This window comes from Coregonus lavaretus (assembly GCF_964263955.1).
Source record: "Coregonus lavaretus genome assembly, chromosome: 11".
NCBI lineage: Eukaryota > Metazoa > Chordata > Actinopteri > Salmoniformes > Salmonidae > Coregonus > Coregonus lavaretus.
Genome location: NC_139998.1, coordinates 6,536,765 through 6,554,091, shown reverse-complemented (window position 1 = coordinate 6,554,091; position 17,327 = coordinate 6,536,765). Strand labels below are relative to the sequence as shown.

Here is a 17,327-nt window from a genome sequence, read left to right as displayed (position 1 = left end):
CCATTTGTTCTTGGTGTATTCTATATAATTTCAGCATAAAACTAAACGTAACGTAGTCCCCTGTAGCTCAGTTGGTAGAGCATGGCGCGTCTTACAGTGAAATGCTTACAAGCCCTTAATCAACAATGCAGTTTTAAGAAAATTAAAAAAGTGTTAAGTAAAAAATAGATAAGTATAAAATAAAAATAGCAAATAATTAAAGAGCAGCAGTACATCAGTCCCGTGTAGCTCAGTTGGTAGAGCATGGCGCTTGCAACGCCAGGGTTGTGGGTTCGTTTCCCACGGGGGGCCAGTATGAAAATGTATGCACTCACTAACTGTAAGTCGCTCTGGATAAGAGCGTCTGCTAAATGGCTAAAATGTAACAGAACTACAAAACGTAGTACTGTAAAGTAGTACAACTTACATGTAGTTTTATCTGTAGTTACTTTTGATTTTAGGTTCCCGTGATTTATACCATTGACATCTATTTCTACATTCATACCACTGTAGGCCTGTCCAAATATCTAGACCTCTTTTCTCAAATCATCAAACAGCGGATTGAGTAAACTTGGTACTGTATACTGTAAATGTGTTATAGTACATCAACCTTAGATGTGATTCAAGTGATCATGGTTTAAACGTTACCATTGATTGATATATTTCCATTATTACCAGCCTTTTACGATGCTATTCAACATTCAACAATGGAAAACCATGATGCTATACCAAAGGGTTTCTTAGTTGGTGCATAAAACCAGTTAGTCCAGATACACAAACAAAAAAAATGTTGAGTGTCTTGGCTATTCAACATAGGCGACAGAGAGACTTACATTCTGTTAGTGAGAGCATCGATGGGTCTTCCGTAGAGCGGCACTGGGGAGCACAGCAGGAACACAGCTAGACTCAACTGCTGGAACATGCCTCTGGAACAGAGTATTCTGGAACAGTAACTCTGGAACACCCAACAGACAACATTCTGTCATTCATTGTATCGCCATTCGCCAGGAACTTCAGGAACTATGTACAGTATCATGTACATAGCATGGTTTATTAATGATGATTTCATTGAAAATGACCACCTGCAAACTCCCATTGAAAACAACAATCGAAACTTTGAAATGGAAGATGCAATGCCCATTTAATTGAGATCTAATAGATTGAAGATACACACATTGAAGAACAAGGTTTAATGCGGTACTGTAGGTGGTACAGTAGGTCCTCAGAGGTTTGCAGCTTACCTTACTGCTACTTATCTAGTGGTTTTACTTGGCAGCATAGATACAGTTGCTGACAAACTCGACTACTTTCTGAGCCCCCTTTGATTCCCTCGCCTGACATAATTTGTATCTACTGAACAAGACCACCTGGTAATACTGAAATACAAAGAAAAATACTGAAATATCAAAGAAACATCAAGCAAATAAAGAATCCATCCAAGTACAGAGATAGGCTTTTCTGGTACTTCCAAATACACATCAAATACACACAATATAAAAATACTTACATGGAGTAGATTCCCAAAACAAGTTATCCACAAAAAGGTTTGGTTAAGTCCACAAATTCCCCAAAAGAGATATCTTTGCAAACTTTCCAAGATCCCAAAACGAGTTATCTACAATATTTAAAAAAGTACAAACTGTAATTTATTCTGCCAAATTCTATTTGGTTCAGTCAGACTTAAACAAATCTGTCTATGTCCACTAGCGAGAGACAACATGGTAACATGGCGAAAGCCCCTTGAGACCGGTCCAGCCAGAGATCTCCCGATACCTCAGGTATATTTAGCTATTTATTTCTCTCAAATCCCAATGAAAAAGGAGAGGGAAAATTAGGACAAATTTGAGGCACAGACTGCAGCACATCAGCTTCTCTTATGCTGATAGCTCCTGTAACAATCTTGTGAAGTGCTCTCCTGTAGCATCATGTCTGTATGGCTCGAGCAGGAGCAGGGGAGGTGAGAAAGTGTGAAGCATGCTGCTGCCTTGCCTGACCACTCCAAGCGACCGTTTGTGGGTGTGAGCGTGTGTATGTGAGTGGGAAGTGAGAGTGAACCTCAGTGGGTAAAGCTGCAAACGCTGCCCTTGCCTCTGCCCATCTCAGTCCAGACCTCCTGACACCCCTGTACACAGACACACACTCACTCTCTCTCACTCTCTCACACACACACACACAGAGACCAGAACTGACAAGAAGGTGGCGCTCATGCAACACTCGTAACAAAGAATAGAAGATACTAACAGCAGAAGAGTTCATTGGTGTAATTGTGTTATTTGACAGCCTTATGGTATTTTAAAAAGGTGGACTTCAAAACTTTTGTCATCTCTGTCCCTTAAAATCTAAATAGGTAGCTACAGTATGTAAACAGTATGTAATATAATGGATTCTGATGACACTGTTGCATTATTCATAGTGACATATCATTTCATGATGTGATTCAAAAAGACTGGTGTCAGGCGCAACAACAGAAGCCCCCATGCAGGAGCCCCCCTTGGCCTCCGAGATAAACACAGGCCTCAGGCCCTCACCACCATCCCCTGGGAACATGACCGTAACCTCAGAGAAACCCAACCACACACTACATCTTACTACAGGCGTTCATGTCATTAAACCAGACTGGCACGTAATGGTCACAGTGGCCAGGGAGGTATCTTGTCTTTATTCCGTAGAGTAGACCACAAGGTTGGGGTCAATTCCATTTCAATTAAGAGAGTTTCAGTTTGTGTCTTGAATCGACTGAGTTGAAATGGAATTGACCCCAACCCAAGACTCAAGATCCTAGGACTACACTCTTAGAGAAAAGGGTTCCAAAAGGGTTCTGCGGCTGTCCCCATAGAATAACCCTTTTTGGTTCCAGGTAGAAGTCTTTTGGGATCCATGTAGAACCCTCTGTGGAAAGGGTTCTACATGGAACCCGAAAGTGTTCTACCTGGAACCCAAAAGGGTTCTACATGGAACCAAAAGGGGTTATTCAAAGGGTTCTCCTATGAGGACAGCCGAATAACCCTTTTTGGCCTTTTTTCTAAGAGTGTAGGATAAATGTAAAAATCCAGGTATTTCTCAGTCAGAAATGTGTTGAAATCTGTTATGGGTTTTGCTATATGTCAGGTCTGCTACAAAGACAGGCGGCAGGTAGCTTAGTGGGTAAGAGCGTTGTGCCAGTAACCGAAAGGTCGCTGGTTCTAATCCCCGAGCCGACTAGGTGAAAAATCTGTCGATGTGCCCTTGAGCAAGGCACTTAACCCTAATTGCTCCTGTAAGTCGCTCTGGATAAGAGCGTCTGCTAAATGACTAAAATGTAAAATGTAAAGACAGCATTGATCAGAAACTTGTTAAGGCTCAGTGACCTCGGCATCCAAATATTGCAATCATTCAACCAGTTTTATTAGGGCATGAACACATGAGTATATAAATATATTATATAGATATAAATCTACAGACGTTATAAATCGTTGTAGTATATTTTACTAAAAATAGAATAGTATACATTCGAGCTCAGCAAGTTCTAAATATATCGCTAGTTGTCATGGTCGTTGCGAGACGGGTCAGACCAAAGTGCAGCGTGGTATGTGTACATGTTTATTAAGACGAATAAACACTTGACAAAATAACAAACCAACGAAAACGTGAAGTCCTATGGGCTATACACACAACAAGCCTAACAGGAACACAACCAAGATCCCACCACTAAGGTAGGCAACATGGCTGCTTAAGTATGATCCCCAATCAGAGACAACGATTGACAGCTGCCTCTGATTGGGAACCACACCCGGCCAACATAGAAATACAACACTAGATATACACATAGAAATTCACACCCTGACCAAACCAACTAAAGACAACCGGGCTCTCAAGGCCAGGGCGTGACACTAGTTGCACATATAAAACACAGCATCAAATACAGTGCATTCGGAAAGTATTCAGATCCCTTGACTTTTTCCACATTTTGTTACATTACAGCCGTATTCTAAAATTGATTAAATTGTTTTTTTTGTTCATCAATCTATACACAATACCCCATAATGACAAAGCAAAAACAGGTTTGTAGAAAATGTTGCTAATTTTTTTTTTTTAAAAAAAGTACATATGACATTTACATAAGTATTCAGACCCTTTACTCAGTACTTTGTTGAAGCACCTTTGGCAGCGATTACAGCCTTGAGTCTTCTTGGGTATGACGCTACAAACTTAGCACACCTGTATTTGGGGAGTTTCTCCCATTCTTCTCTGCAGATCCTCTCAAGCTCTGTCAGGTTGGATGGGGAACGTCACTGCACAGCTATTTTCAGGTCTCTCCAGAGATGTTCGATCGGGTTCATGTTCGGGTTCTGGCTTGTCCACTCAAGGACATTCAGAGACTTGTCCCGAAGCCACTCCTGCATTGTCTTGGTTGTGTGCTTAGGGTCGTTGTCCTGTTGGAAGATGAACCTTCGCCCCAGTCTGATTTCCTGAGCACTCTGGAGCAGATTTTCACCAAGGATCTCTCTGTACTTTGCTCCGTTCATCTTTGCCTCGATCCTGACTAGTCTTCCAGTCCCTGCCGCTGAAAAACATCCCCACAGCATGATGCTGCCACCACCATGCTTCACCGTAGGGATGGTGCCAGGTTTCCTCCAGACGTGACAATTGGCATTCAGGCCAAAGAGTTCAATCTTGGTTTCATCAGACCAGAGAATCTTGTTTCTCATGGTCTGAGAGTCCTTTAGGTGCCTTTTGGCAAATTCCAAGCGGGCTGTCATGTGCCTTTTACTGAGGAGTGTCTTCCGTCTGGCCACTCTACCATAAAGGCCTGATTGGTGGAGTGCTGCAGAGATGGTTGTCCTTCTGGAAGGTTCTCCCATCTCCACAGAGGAACTCTGGAGCTCTTTCAGAGTGACCATCGGGTTCTTGGTCACCTCCCTGACCATGGCTCTTCTCCCCCGATTGCTCAGCTTTAGGAAGAGTCTTGGTGGTTCCAAACTTCTTCCATTTAAGAATGATGGAGGCCACTTTGTTCTTGGGGACCTTCAATGCTGCAGAAAGTTTTTGGTACCCTTCCCCTGATCTGTGCCTCGACCCCTTCCTGTCTTGGAGCTCTACGAACAATTCCTTCAACCTCATGGCTTGGTTTTTGCTCTGACATGCACTGTCAACTGTGGGACCTTATATAGACCGGTGTGTGCCTTTCCAAATCATGTCCAATCAATTGAACTTACCACAGGTGGACTCCAATCAAGTTGTAGAAACATCTCAAGGATTATCAATGGAAACAGGATTCACCGGAGCTCAATTTCTAGTCTCATAGCAAAGGGTCTGAATACTTATGTAAATAAGGTATTTCTGTTTTTTATTTTGTATAAATTTGCACAAAAAAAATAAAAACTGTTTTCGCTTTGTCATTATGGGGTAGTGTGTGTAGATTGTTGAGGGGGGGAAAAAATGTAATCAATTTTAGAATAAGGCTGTAACACAACAAAATGTGGAAAAAGTCAAGGGGTCTGAATACTTTTCGAATGCACTGTATGTCAACATGCAGCCTGATATTGCCCAAAATCTGGATTTTATAACATGCATCTCTCTTCATGTATAAAACTAATAAACCTGCATTTTGTAAGTGCTTTAGCTCAGTGAACGTTAGTAAAAAGAAACACACCAGGATATGTACCCAGTGGGTAGTGGATTACTTAATACATTTTACAAGTAACCAATTCAGCAAGGGGTCTTACTATAAAGTACCTTCAATTGGGGACAGAACATAATTATGTTAGAGTAGGACCCCGCTCCCATCCTCCCCAAAAATCAGCTTACTATAGTTTCCAACTGGTCTGCCTCCCCAACCCTAACTAATAACACTTTCACATTCGGTAGGAAAAAAATACCTCATTTGATTCCATTCTGTAAAGTCCGACTTTTACCTGCAAAAGAATATGAAAAAAATCCTCCCATTTCCTGGCAGGCTCAGACCAGCATGCAGAATCCGAGCCAGGAAAGCTGCTTTTGATTCATGCTCAATTGCTCGCTCAACACAGAACATCATTAGGTAGCTGTACGTTCTTCATCCTACAGTTCTTGAACAACACTTTTTCTTCTCACTTTTACACACACGTACAGTTCAGATGGTAACACATACACAAACACACTTCTCTCACCCTATTCAAAATAATTATATTCATTTTACTTCTGTGCTTTTCCAAAACAGCTCATACCCCATGTTGAAGCCAAAGTAACACCCTCAAATTTATTCAGCACTAATCCAGACGTCATCATTTTGTATTTTGGGACCTGCTCTAATCTGGAATATATTTGTATACTTGTATACTTTCTCTGCACTGTCCTATATTTGCATCCTAAATCCTAGCTTTGCTCATTGTATGCATTCTATATTCCACCTTCTGTCGTTGAGCTTTAACCAGACACATTTGTGAGCTCCATATCATTTTATTGTGTCTCCTCGTCTGACTGACTGAAGTACAAAGCAGTTCTTCTTCTTCTTCTTCTTCTTCTTCTTCTTCTTCTTCTTCTTCTTCTTCTTCTTCTTCTTCTTCTTCTTCTTCTTCTTCTTCTTCTCATATACAGTAGGTTTGCATGACATGATTGTCAGTTTGTCTTGAAAAAGCAAAAGATTACACTCATTCACAATGTTTAACGCATGTTTAATCTAACCACTGTGTACATAGCCTATACAGTGAAAAACAACATAAAGAGGTTATGGTGTGTTTGATTAAGGTTTATTTATGCTTTAGTCAGTGCTTGGATATCTTGGCCATTTCTACGCATATTAACTCTTGGTTTGTTAGTTTGGAAAACCTTAATGTGAAAAATGGGTTTTGCAGAGGAGTTTTACTTTACTTTCCCTCTCAGTGGTCTCTCAGAAGTCAATTATAGGCAACTATAACTTAGTTCATTTGAGGTGTGCTGCTGTACTGTACAATGTCTCACTTTGGGCAGTAAGAATAACGTTTTGCTGCTCCTGCTCTACAAATCATTCACACCCATCAATCTTAACTTTCAACTGGCAAAATCTTTTTTTAAGTCTAAAATAAATGTCTGTACTGTATTCCCCCTTGGCCTCTTGCAACTGCCCTCTATTCCAACCCTTTCAACAACTTTATCATTATATCTCCACATGTTTATCCTGAGACATTGGCATTGTGGTGCCTAATCTATAGTATACTTTCTAACGTATGGATTAAATCTGAAGTGGATTGCAAAATGTGAATACAAATCTTACTTTGACGTTTCAACTTTCCCTGCCAGCATTTCAGTGGAAACAGCAAAGTCATTGAATGCCCTGAAATGTTCTTATCGAGAATAAGTTTGTTTAATAACTAAAAAAATTCTCAGCAGTAAATAATCAGCATTGTTAGCTAGTACAGTGTATATATGATTCTAAACTTTTTCAAATATTTATCTTTGTTTAAACTAGATGGATATGGGGCCTTGAAGTAGCTATCTATGAGACAACCTTAGTAAAATGGACTTGACGTAACGGAAATGTGCAATGCCAAATATTTATGTTCTTTCTCTTCCTCTTCCTCTTCTAACAAAACCACCTCAAAATAATCTAGTAGACAATGCATTTTACATACTGTCCGAGTGTCACGCCCTGGCTCTGGGGACACTGTTATGTTGAGCCAGGGTGTGTAATTCTATGTTTGGATTTCTATGTTGGCCTGAGTGACTCCCAATCAGAGGCAACGAGTGTCAGCTGGTTGTCTCTGATTGGGAGCCATATTTAGCTGTCTGTCTTTCACTTTGTGTTTGTGGTTTCTTGTTCGTGTTGGTTTGTGTTGTAACCATAGACGTCACGTTTTTCGTTTGTTGTTTTGATCGTGTGATCATTTAATAAATATAATATGTTCACCTTCAACGCTGCGCATTGGTCCTCCTCATTAGACGATCGTGACAGAAGAAACCACCAAGATGTGACCAAGCAGCGTGTCCAGGAGCCATCGCCAGGGAGATCCCTAACAGATCTCCTTCGCCTCCTCGACTGGGTCAAGCCGAGTGAGGAAGAGAAGGGCTTGACGTTGTGGCAGAAGGGCGAAAGGCTGGCGAGGGACATGGAGACCTGGTCCACGGGTAGGAGAAACGGCCAGAAAATTTTTAGGGGGGGGCTAACGGCGTGGACGACGGGCCAGCAGGAGACCGCGGCAGAGCGGCCCAGCGGATTGGCAGAGGAGGCCGCCAGGTTACGGGGGCCACTGGTCGAAGAGGGGGTGGAAGATATAGAGGCAAGGCGAGAGGTACTGGCGTGTGTTGCCAGTCCGGTCCGGCCTGTTCCTGATCCCCACGTAGGGCCAGTGGTGTGTGTTCCCAGTACGGTCCGGCCTGTTCCTGCCACTCGCACCAAGTCTACGGTGCGCATCGCCAGCTCGGCCCGGCCCATTCCTGCTCCCCGCACCAAGTCTGTGGTGCGCGTCGCCAGCCCAGTCCGGCCCATTCCTGCTCCCCGCACCAAGTCTGTGGTGCGTTTCGTCAGCCCTGTCCGGCCCGTTCCTGCTCTCCGCACCAAGTCTGTGGTGCGCGTCGCCAGCCCAGTCTGGCCCATTCCTGCTCCCCGCACCAAGTCTGTGGTGCGTATCGTCAGCCCTGTCCGGCCCGCTCCTGCTCCCCGCGCCAAGCCAGTGGTGTGCGTCGTCAGTCCAGCACGGCCCGTGCCTGTTCCCCACACCAGGCCAGTGGTGTGCGTCGTCGGTCCGGCACGGCCCGTGCCTGTTCCACTGGTGCCTGGTCCGGCACCGGTCAGATGCGTTACGCCGGAGCTGGAGCAATCCGCTCCATCAGTGTGCAGTCCAGCTCCGGCCAGCGGGGCCAGACCGGACCAGGGGTACTTTGGGGGGTTGGAGAGGGAGTGGGGTTCAGGCCCGGAGCCGGATCCGCCGCCGAGGCGGAGTGCCCACCCGGTCCCTCCCCTGTGGTATTTAGTTGGCGCGGTCGGAGTCCGCGCCTTTAGGGGGGGGTACTGTCACGCCCTGGCTCTGGGGACACTGTTATGTTGAGCCAGGGTGTGTAATTCTATGTTTGGATTTCTATGTTGGCCTGAGTGACTCCCAATCAGAGGCAACGAGTGTCAGCTGGTTGTCTCTGATTGGGAGCCATATTTAGCTGTCTGTCTTTCACTTTGTGTTTGTGGTTTCTTGTTTGTGTTGTAACCATAGACGTCACGTTTTTCGTTTGTTGTTTTGATCGTGTGATCATTTAATAAATATAATATGTTCACCTTCAACGCTGCGCATTGGTCCTCCTCATTAGACGATCGTGACACCGAGGAAAAACTATTCTGTCCATACTTTTGCTATTTCATGACAATAGTTTATCTGAGTTTTAGGGAAGACCATTTGAAGACATTCCAAGATACTGTAGAACTTTGACAATTCTTTCTCGATCTCACACACACACTCACACTCACACTCACACACACAAACACACAATCTTAATTAATTGTTTTTGGTACGATGGATATAACTTCCACAGAATGTCATTTATTTCAGTGTGTTTTACCTAAAACTACAACAGGTTACAATACACAATGAGTTCACTCTTCTAGTCTCACTCTGAAGCTCTGAAAGCCTTACATCCTGAACATTACCTAATGCCTGTGCAGGGTTACCATAACAAGGCCGCGTCCCAAATGGAACCCTATTCCCTATACAGTACAATGCACTACTAAGTAGTGAACTATACATGTACAGTGCATTCGGAAAGTATTCAGACCACTTCACGTTTTCCACATTTTGTTACGTTACAGCCTTATTCTGAAATGGATTAAATTGTTTTTCCCCCTCATCAACCTACACACAATACCCCATAATGACAAAGCAAAAACAGGTTTTTAGAAATTTTTGCAAATGTATTACAAATAAAAAACTGAAATATCACATTTACATAAGTATTCAGACCCTTTTCTCAGTACTTTGTTGAAGCACCTTTAGCAGCGATTACAGCCTTGAGTCTTCTTGGGTATGATGCTACAAGCTTGGCACACCTGTATTTGGGGAGTTTGTTCCATTCTTCTTTGCAGATCCGTTCAGGCTCTGTCAGATTGGATGGGGAGTGTCGCTGCACAGCTATTTTCAGGTCTCTCCAGAGATGTTAGATTGGGTTCAAGTCCAGGCTCTGGCTGGGAAACTCAAGGACATTCAGAGACTTGTCCCGAAGCCACTCCTGCATTGACTTGGCTGTGTGCTTAGGGTCGTTGTCATGTTGGAAGGTGAACCTTCGCCCCATTCTGAGGTCCTGAGCGCTCTGGAACAGGTTTTCATCAAGGATCTCTCTGTACTTTGCTCCGTTTAGCTTTCCCTCGATCCTGACTAGTCTCCCAGTCCCTGCCGCTGAAAAGAATCCCCACAGCATGATGCTGCCACCACCATGCTTCACCGTAGAGATGGTGCCAGGTTTCCTCCAGATGTGACGCTTGGCATTCAGGCCAAAGAGTTCAATCTTGGTTTCATCAGACCAGAGAATCTTGTTTCTCATGGTCTGAGAGTCCTTTAGGTGCCTTTTGGCTAACTCCAAGCGGGCTGTCATGTGCCTTTTACTGAGGAATGGCTTCCGCATGGCCACTACCATAAAGGTCTGATGGGGGAGTGCTGAGAAATGGTTGTCCTTCTGGAATGTTCTCCCATCTCCACAGAGGAACTCTGGAGCTCTGTCAGTGACCATTGGGTTCTTGGTCACCTCCTTGACCAAGGCCCTTCTCCCCCGATTGCTCAGTTTGGCCGGGCGGCTAGCTCTAGGAAGAGTCTTGGTGGTTCCAAACTTCATCCATTTAAGAATGATGGAGGCCACTGTGTTCTTGGGGACCTTCAATGCTGCAGAAAAGTTTTGGTACCCTTCCCCTGATCTGTGCCTTCGACACAATCCTGTCTCTGAGCTCTACGGACAATTCCTTCGACCTCATGGCTTGGTTTTTGCTCTGACATGCACTGTCAACTGTGGGACCTTATATAGACAGGTGTGTGCCTTTCCAAATCATGTCCAATAAATTGAATTTACCACAGGTGGACTCCAACCAAGTTGTAGAAACATCTCAAGGATGATCAACGGAAACAGGATGCACCTGAGCTCAATTTTGAGTCTCATAGCAAAGGGTCTGAATACTTATGTAAATAAGGTATTTCTGTTTTAGTTTTTTTGTAAATTAGCAAACATTTCCAAAAACCTGTTTTCGCTTTGTCATTATGGGGTATTGTGTGTAGATTGTTGAGGGGGGAAAAGTATTTAATAATCAATTTTAGAATAAGGCTGTAACGTAACAAAATGTGGAAAAAAGGAAGGGGTCTGAATACTTAAGGAATGTCCTGTATATGGAATAGGATCTGTGGTAGCTGGGCATGGGTTTTGCGGTTTCTCCTCTATGTCTTTGCTATTTGATGTATAAATGATCAGCTGTATGTAAGGCAATACTCTGAGGCCGATTTCTCATTTCTAACTTCTAGCTGGATTTGTTTTACGTTGTCGTAAATGTCAGGCTATTGGAGACAGTGAGCCAAGAAGGTCTTAATGGGGCAAAAGCATGTTGATCAGAATCAGAACAGTCTAGAGCCCAAGCAGCCCAGGCAAGTACATTTTATAAATATCTGCCATGGGACATTTTGCCTGTAAAAGGTTTGTTTAAGAAAGAGTAGGCTATATACTGTAGTTAAGATACAATTATTCCTGCCTGGAATATCCTTCTCTCGTCTCCTATGATTCCTATGGATAAAATGTTTTTGGTTTTACCTGGTATTAACTTATATTAAATAGTATCAATAGAATGAGATTGTAGGCTAAAATTGTATTGTTCACCCTATCATGTCTTCATAAAGCACCAACAACATGGCTTAGATCGGAAAATTATGTCTGCTATTCAATGCGTCCAAGCTTGTCATCAGACCTAGCTCAGATGAAAAATAATCTGTTTTGACTGCTGCTGAATGTACAGTGAGGGAAGAAAGTATTTGATCCCGTGCTGATTTTGTACGTTTGCCCACTGACAAAGAAATGATCATTCTATAATTTTAATGGTAGGTTTATTTGAACAGTGAGAGACAGAATAACAACAACAAAATCCAGAAAAACACATGTAAAAAATGTTATAAATTGATTTGCATTTTAATGAGGGAAATAAGTATTTGACCCTCTCTCAATCAGAAAGATTTCTGGCTCCCAGGTGTCTTTTATACAGGTAACGAGCTGAGATTAGGAGCACACTCTTAAAGGGAGTGCTCCTAATCTCAGTTTGTTACCTGTATAAAAGACACCTGTCCACAGAAGCAATCAATCAATCAGATTCCAAACTCTCCACCATAGCCAAGACCAAAGAGCTCTCCAAGGATGTCAGGGACAAGATTGTAGACCTACACAAGGCTGGAATGGGCTACAAGACCATCGCCAAGCAGCTTGGTGAGAAGGTGACAACAGTTGGTGCGATTATTCGCAAATGGAAGAAACACAAAATAACTGTCAATCTCCCTCGGCCTGGGGCTCCATGCAAGATCTCACCTCGTGGAGTTGCAATGATCATGAGAACGATGAGGAATCAGCCCAGAACTACACGGGAGGATCTTGTCAATGATCTCAAGGCAGCTGGGACCATAGTCACCAAGAAAACAATTGGTAACACACTACGCCGTGAAGGACTGAAATCCTGCAGCGCCCGCAAGGTCCCCCTGCTCAAGAAAGCACATATACATGCCCGTTTTAAGTTTGCCAATGAACATCTGAATGATTCAGAGGAGAACTGGGTGAAAGTGTTGTGGTCAGATGAGACCAAAATGGAGCTCTTTGGCATCAACTCAACTCGCCGTGTTTGGAGGAGGAGGAATACTGCCTATGACCCCAAGAACACCATCCCCACCGTCAAACATGGAGGTGGAAACATTATGCTCTGGGGGTGTTTTTCTGCTAAGGGGACAGGACAACTTCACCACATCAAAGGGACGATGGACGGGTGAGAACCTCCTTCCCTCAGCCAGGGCATTGAAAATGGGTCGTGGATGGGTATTCCAGCATGACAATGACCCAAAACACACGGCCAAGGCAACAAAGGAGTGGCTCAAGAAGAAGCACATTAAGGTCCTGGAGTGGCCTAGCCAGTCTCCAGACCTTAATCCCATAGAAAATCTGTGGAGGGAGCTGAAGGTTCGAGATGCCAAACGTCAGCCTCGAAACCTTAATGACTTGGAGAAGATCTGCAAAGAGGAGTGGGACAAAATCCCTCCTGAGATGTGTGCAAACCTGGTGGCCAACTACAAGAAACATCTGACCTCTGTGATTACCAACAAGGGTTTTGCCACCAAGTACTAAGTCATGTTTTGCAGAGGGGTCAAATAATTATTTCCCTCATTAAAATGCAAATCAATTTATAACATTTTTGACATGCGTTTTTCTGGATTTTTTTGTTGTTATTCTGTCTCTCACTCTTCAAATAAACCTACCATTAAAATTATAGACTGATCATTTCTTTGTCAGTGGGCAAACGTACAAAATCAGCAGGGGATCAAATACTTTTTTCCCTCACTGTAGCCTCCACCCAGTAAGTGGACTGGAACAGGGCAGAGAAAGGAAGGACGTCTTGCAGTGAGTCAGTCTGGTCGTATAGCTCATCTCAGCACGCCATCAGGCTTTTGCCACTGGAGGATGGACAGCACAGGAGCTGAAACCCTTCCTGTTGCGTTAATGGGGCACAGTAAAAGGACTGGTGTTTCTTCTGGTCATTCTCCATCCTTCTTCTCTCTCTCAGCTGAATATTTATTTTATAGCAATTCGCTCACTCTCTGTATAGATGTAACCCTAACCAAATTGCCAATCCACGATCCATCCATTCTTCCAGTATAATAATAATAATAATATGCCATTTAGCAGACGCTTTTATCCAAAGCGACTTACAGTCATGCGTGCATATATTTTTGTGAATGGGTGGTCCCGGGGATCGAACCCACTACCTTGGCTACAGAGGACCACTTACACACTTCCAGCCATTCATTGTACAGTATTAGATTGTTATAGAGTACTATGCTTTCCTAACCCTACATTATTCTAGGTCATCCATCACCAAGTTCACCAATTATTCTAGCCGCAAGGCTCCACAGGCCGCAAACCTAAACACTCTTACCGCCGAGTCAAGCCACAAAAGGTGCTCAACCCCTCCTTGATCAAAACACACTGTTAAGGTTTTAGAAAAATGGCACTGGACTTCAAGAGACACAGCCAACTTTACCACTGAAATAGATTTCAATACATTTACATTTCCACAGCTACTGTCCCCCATATTCCAGAATGGTAATGAATTAGCAAACAAAAGCCTCAAAAAGAAAATAAGAATTCTCTTCAGTTTTTCTTTCTTCAATGAAATACCATCAACCACACAAGGAAAACAAAGGGGCCTAGTTTATTTAATTCTGTGTTTCCTGTGTTTTGAATCATATTGTACAACAGCTGATGAAACTAACACTGTAAAAGTGTGAAACAATTTGATCAGTGTTATTTCCTGATAGTTGCTGGTTAAAAATACAATCTACACAGGACCTTCTAATCAGCACGTTTGCATGGGCGGGAGTTTCGTCTTTCCATGGTGACATCACCATGCGGTGGTTAATAGACCAATAACAAAGAGCGTTCCAAACCTCTCTGCCAATAACAGCTAGTTTTCATTGTCACCTCCCCACTCAGACCACTCCTAGACAGTCCTAGCACATTTTTTGCTAGAGAAATAGTATTTTGATAAAAAGCTATTTTTGCCCATTTGATCGGAAATCTATTAAGCGCTTTTCAGAAAGCCCGCGGAATATTGCAGAGTACCCCGCCAAGTCCATGACTTGTCCCTCTAGTCAAAGCGGCTAGTGCCTTCACACACAAGTGTGACAGCCCACAGTCTATGCGACAGCCGGTGGTGATAATAGCAACGAAATAAACAAACGATTATCGCTATAACACCATAAGCATGCATAAAAACGTATTTACATGCAACAGAATGATTAATCCAAAATGGATTAGAAAACAATCATTTTCATTGTTAAACATGACTCTGTAAATTGATAGTGTTAGCCAAGTTATCTGGTCCTGCTGTTGGACGTACGTGCTGACGTATCACCACGCAGGCTACGTTTTCTACTGTGATTGGTCAACAACGACAGCACCGCTTGAAAAATAGAGCAGAATCCTATTTTCTCCGCCTCGGCTGAGCGGCTTTGCTGACCGTGCCGATTGGATAGAATTTAATTGAAGATGAATGGGCAACCCCGTCCGCCACGCACTGTCTGTCAGCGCCTTTACAATAAGGTACCTAATTTTTACCCAGAAATGATTTGATATTGATATAAAAAAGGCTGCATTGGGCCTTTAATTGGGGTAATTCACTGACACCACCTTCAAGGATGCTTCAATCAACGGTTTTCAAGCACCATTGATTACAGAAAATAAATAATAAGATTATATTCTTAAGAAATTTGCAGTTTGCAGAATAATGTTTTGATTTCCTTTTTACCAATCTGCAAAATGTAAAGGTCAAAGCAATCAACAGCACCAGGCGGTGATGTGTAGCTGGTGAAATGTGTTTCACACAGAGAGATGACGACGATTGTGACCTTTTGTGACCAATTGATTATGACCTACCATTTTATACAGCAAATTGTATGTGTGTCTGTGAGATTTAGAGTCAGAGAGTGCGTGTTGTGTGAGAGACAGAGTTGGCGTATATGTGTGTATAAGTGGCCTGTGTGTGGCCGGTCGGCTGGACTCAGCAGCCCTCTCTAGGCTGATCTTGGCCCCTGGCTGTTGCTTGGCATTCAGCTTGTCTGTAAAGAAACAGCTGGAGGCAAAGCCAACACCAGTCCCACTCTGAGAGCGCCCTGCCAGCAGTGACAGATTCCAGAACTTTCCATGGTACTGCGTCGCCATGCCAACAGGGCTTTGGCAAGCCACTGGCCCGTCCTGATCTGCACACCTGGCCCACCTAGAGTCCAGAATCACCTTCCCTGTCACTGCCTGATGAACAGGTCATTTACAACCCAAGTGTTTGTGTGTTTGTAAGAGTTATGGGCCCAGGGAAAGAAAACAGTGTGGTGGTAGGACCTCCTGTGTGTTAAGCCCTAATCAAACAGGGTGGGAGAACCTGATAGAATAGCTGTTTGAAACTTTAGGGCCAGAGTCAAGCAAACCTGCAATTCACAAATTCAGAAAATGTTATTCACTAGGGTTGGGCGGTATACCGTACATACCGTATCCCTGGGTATTTTGAAATCACAGGAGGTTGGTGGCACCTTAATTGGGGAGGATGGGCTTGTGGTAATGGCTGGAGTGGAATTGGTGGAATTATATGAAATACATCAAACACGTGGTTTCCAGGTGTTTGACGCCATTCCATTTGCTCCATTCCAGCCATTATTATGAGCCGTCCTCCCCTCAGCAGCCTCCACTCTTTGAAATACCCTCTGTATGATTTTCCATTACCGTCAATACCGGAAAAAAATAATACATTTTAATATTTGTACTTGTTAAATAAATACCTGCAGTCAACTTGTGCACTAGGTAATAGATAAAGCAGATCACAATCATCATTTCGCCTGTTAGATTATTTTTCATTATGAAGTTTACCGGTACTAGTTTCCCAAAACAGCTGTTTGAGCCAGTCACAGGTGTTTGTTTATAAAGAAGAACACTGAGCAAAACGGGAGATTCGTGAGGTGAGTCACTCCTGCAGCGCAACTTAAGTGAGGTGATCAAGTTACACTTGTATGAAATTCACTACTAATGTTTGCCAGCTATATATATCTTATGACTATTAAGTTAACTATCTAAGTGGCTAACGTTAGCGGGCAAGATCTTCTTGCTTACAGTAGCAGAGACAATCCCCTTCTAGATTAAGATCCTTGCTGTCTAACATTTGTTTTGTGCATGCTGCAAACTGTGTTTTGAGATACTTGCATAATTTGAGCTGGGTTGTCTGACTTAGTGAGCTCATTAGCATTTATCTAGAATCCGCTATGGGAATTCCTTATTACTTGTTAGCATTTTGTTAGCATTCTGGTAACTGATGTTTTTTGGCTTTCTTTACATTTGAAAAAATTATCGCCCCTTGTGTGCACTGCCGGTAATAACGTACAGTGAGGGAAAAAAGTATTTGATCCCCTGCTGATATTGTACGTTTGCCCACTGACAAAGACATGATCAGTCTATAATTTTAATGGTAGGTTTATTTGAACAGTGAGAGACAGAATAACAACAACAAAATCCAGAAAAACGCATGTCAAAAATGTTATAAATTGATTTGCATTTTAATAAGGGGAATAAGTATTTGACCCCTCTGCAAAACATGACTTAGTACTTGGTGGCAAAACCCTTGTTGGCAATCACAGAGGTCAGACGTTTCTTGTAGTTGGCCACCA

The 17,327-nt window shown here is 43.1% G+C and overlaps 1 pseudogene across 1 annotated transcript in view; it reads right to left on the bottom strand.

Annotated features, from left to right (window-relative positions):
* The window catches only part of LOC311137008, a 41,796-nt pseudogene that overhangs the window by 1,134 nt on the left and 23,335 nt on the right, over window positions 1–17,327 (bottom strand). The window contains exon 4 of the transcript in view: window positions 813–934. The product of the transcript in view is annotated as an uncharacterized misc_RNA (transcript). The remainder of the gene's footprint in view (window positions 1–812; window positions 935–17,327) is intronic.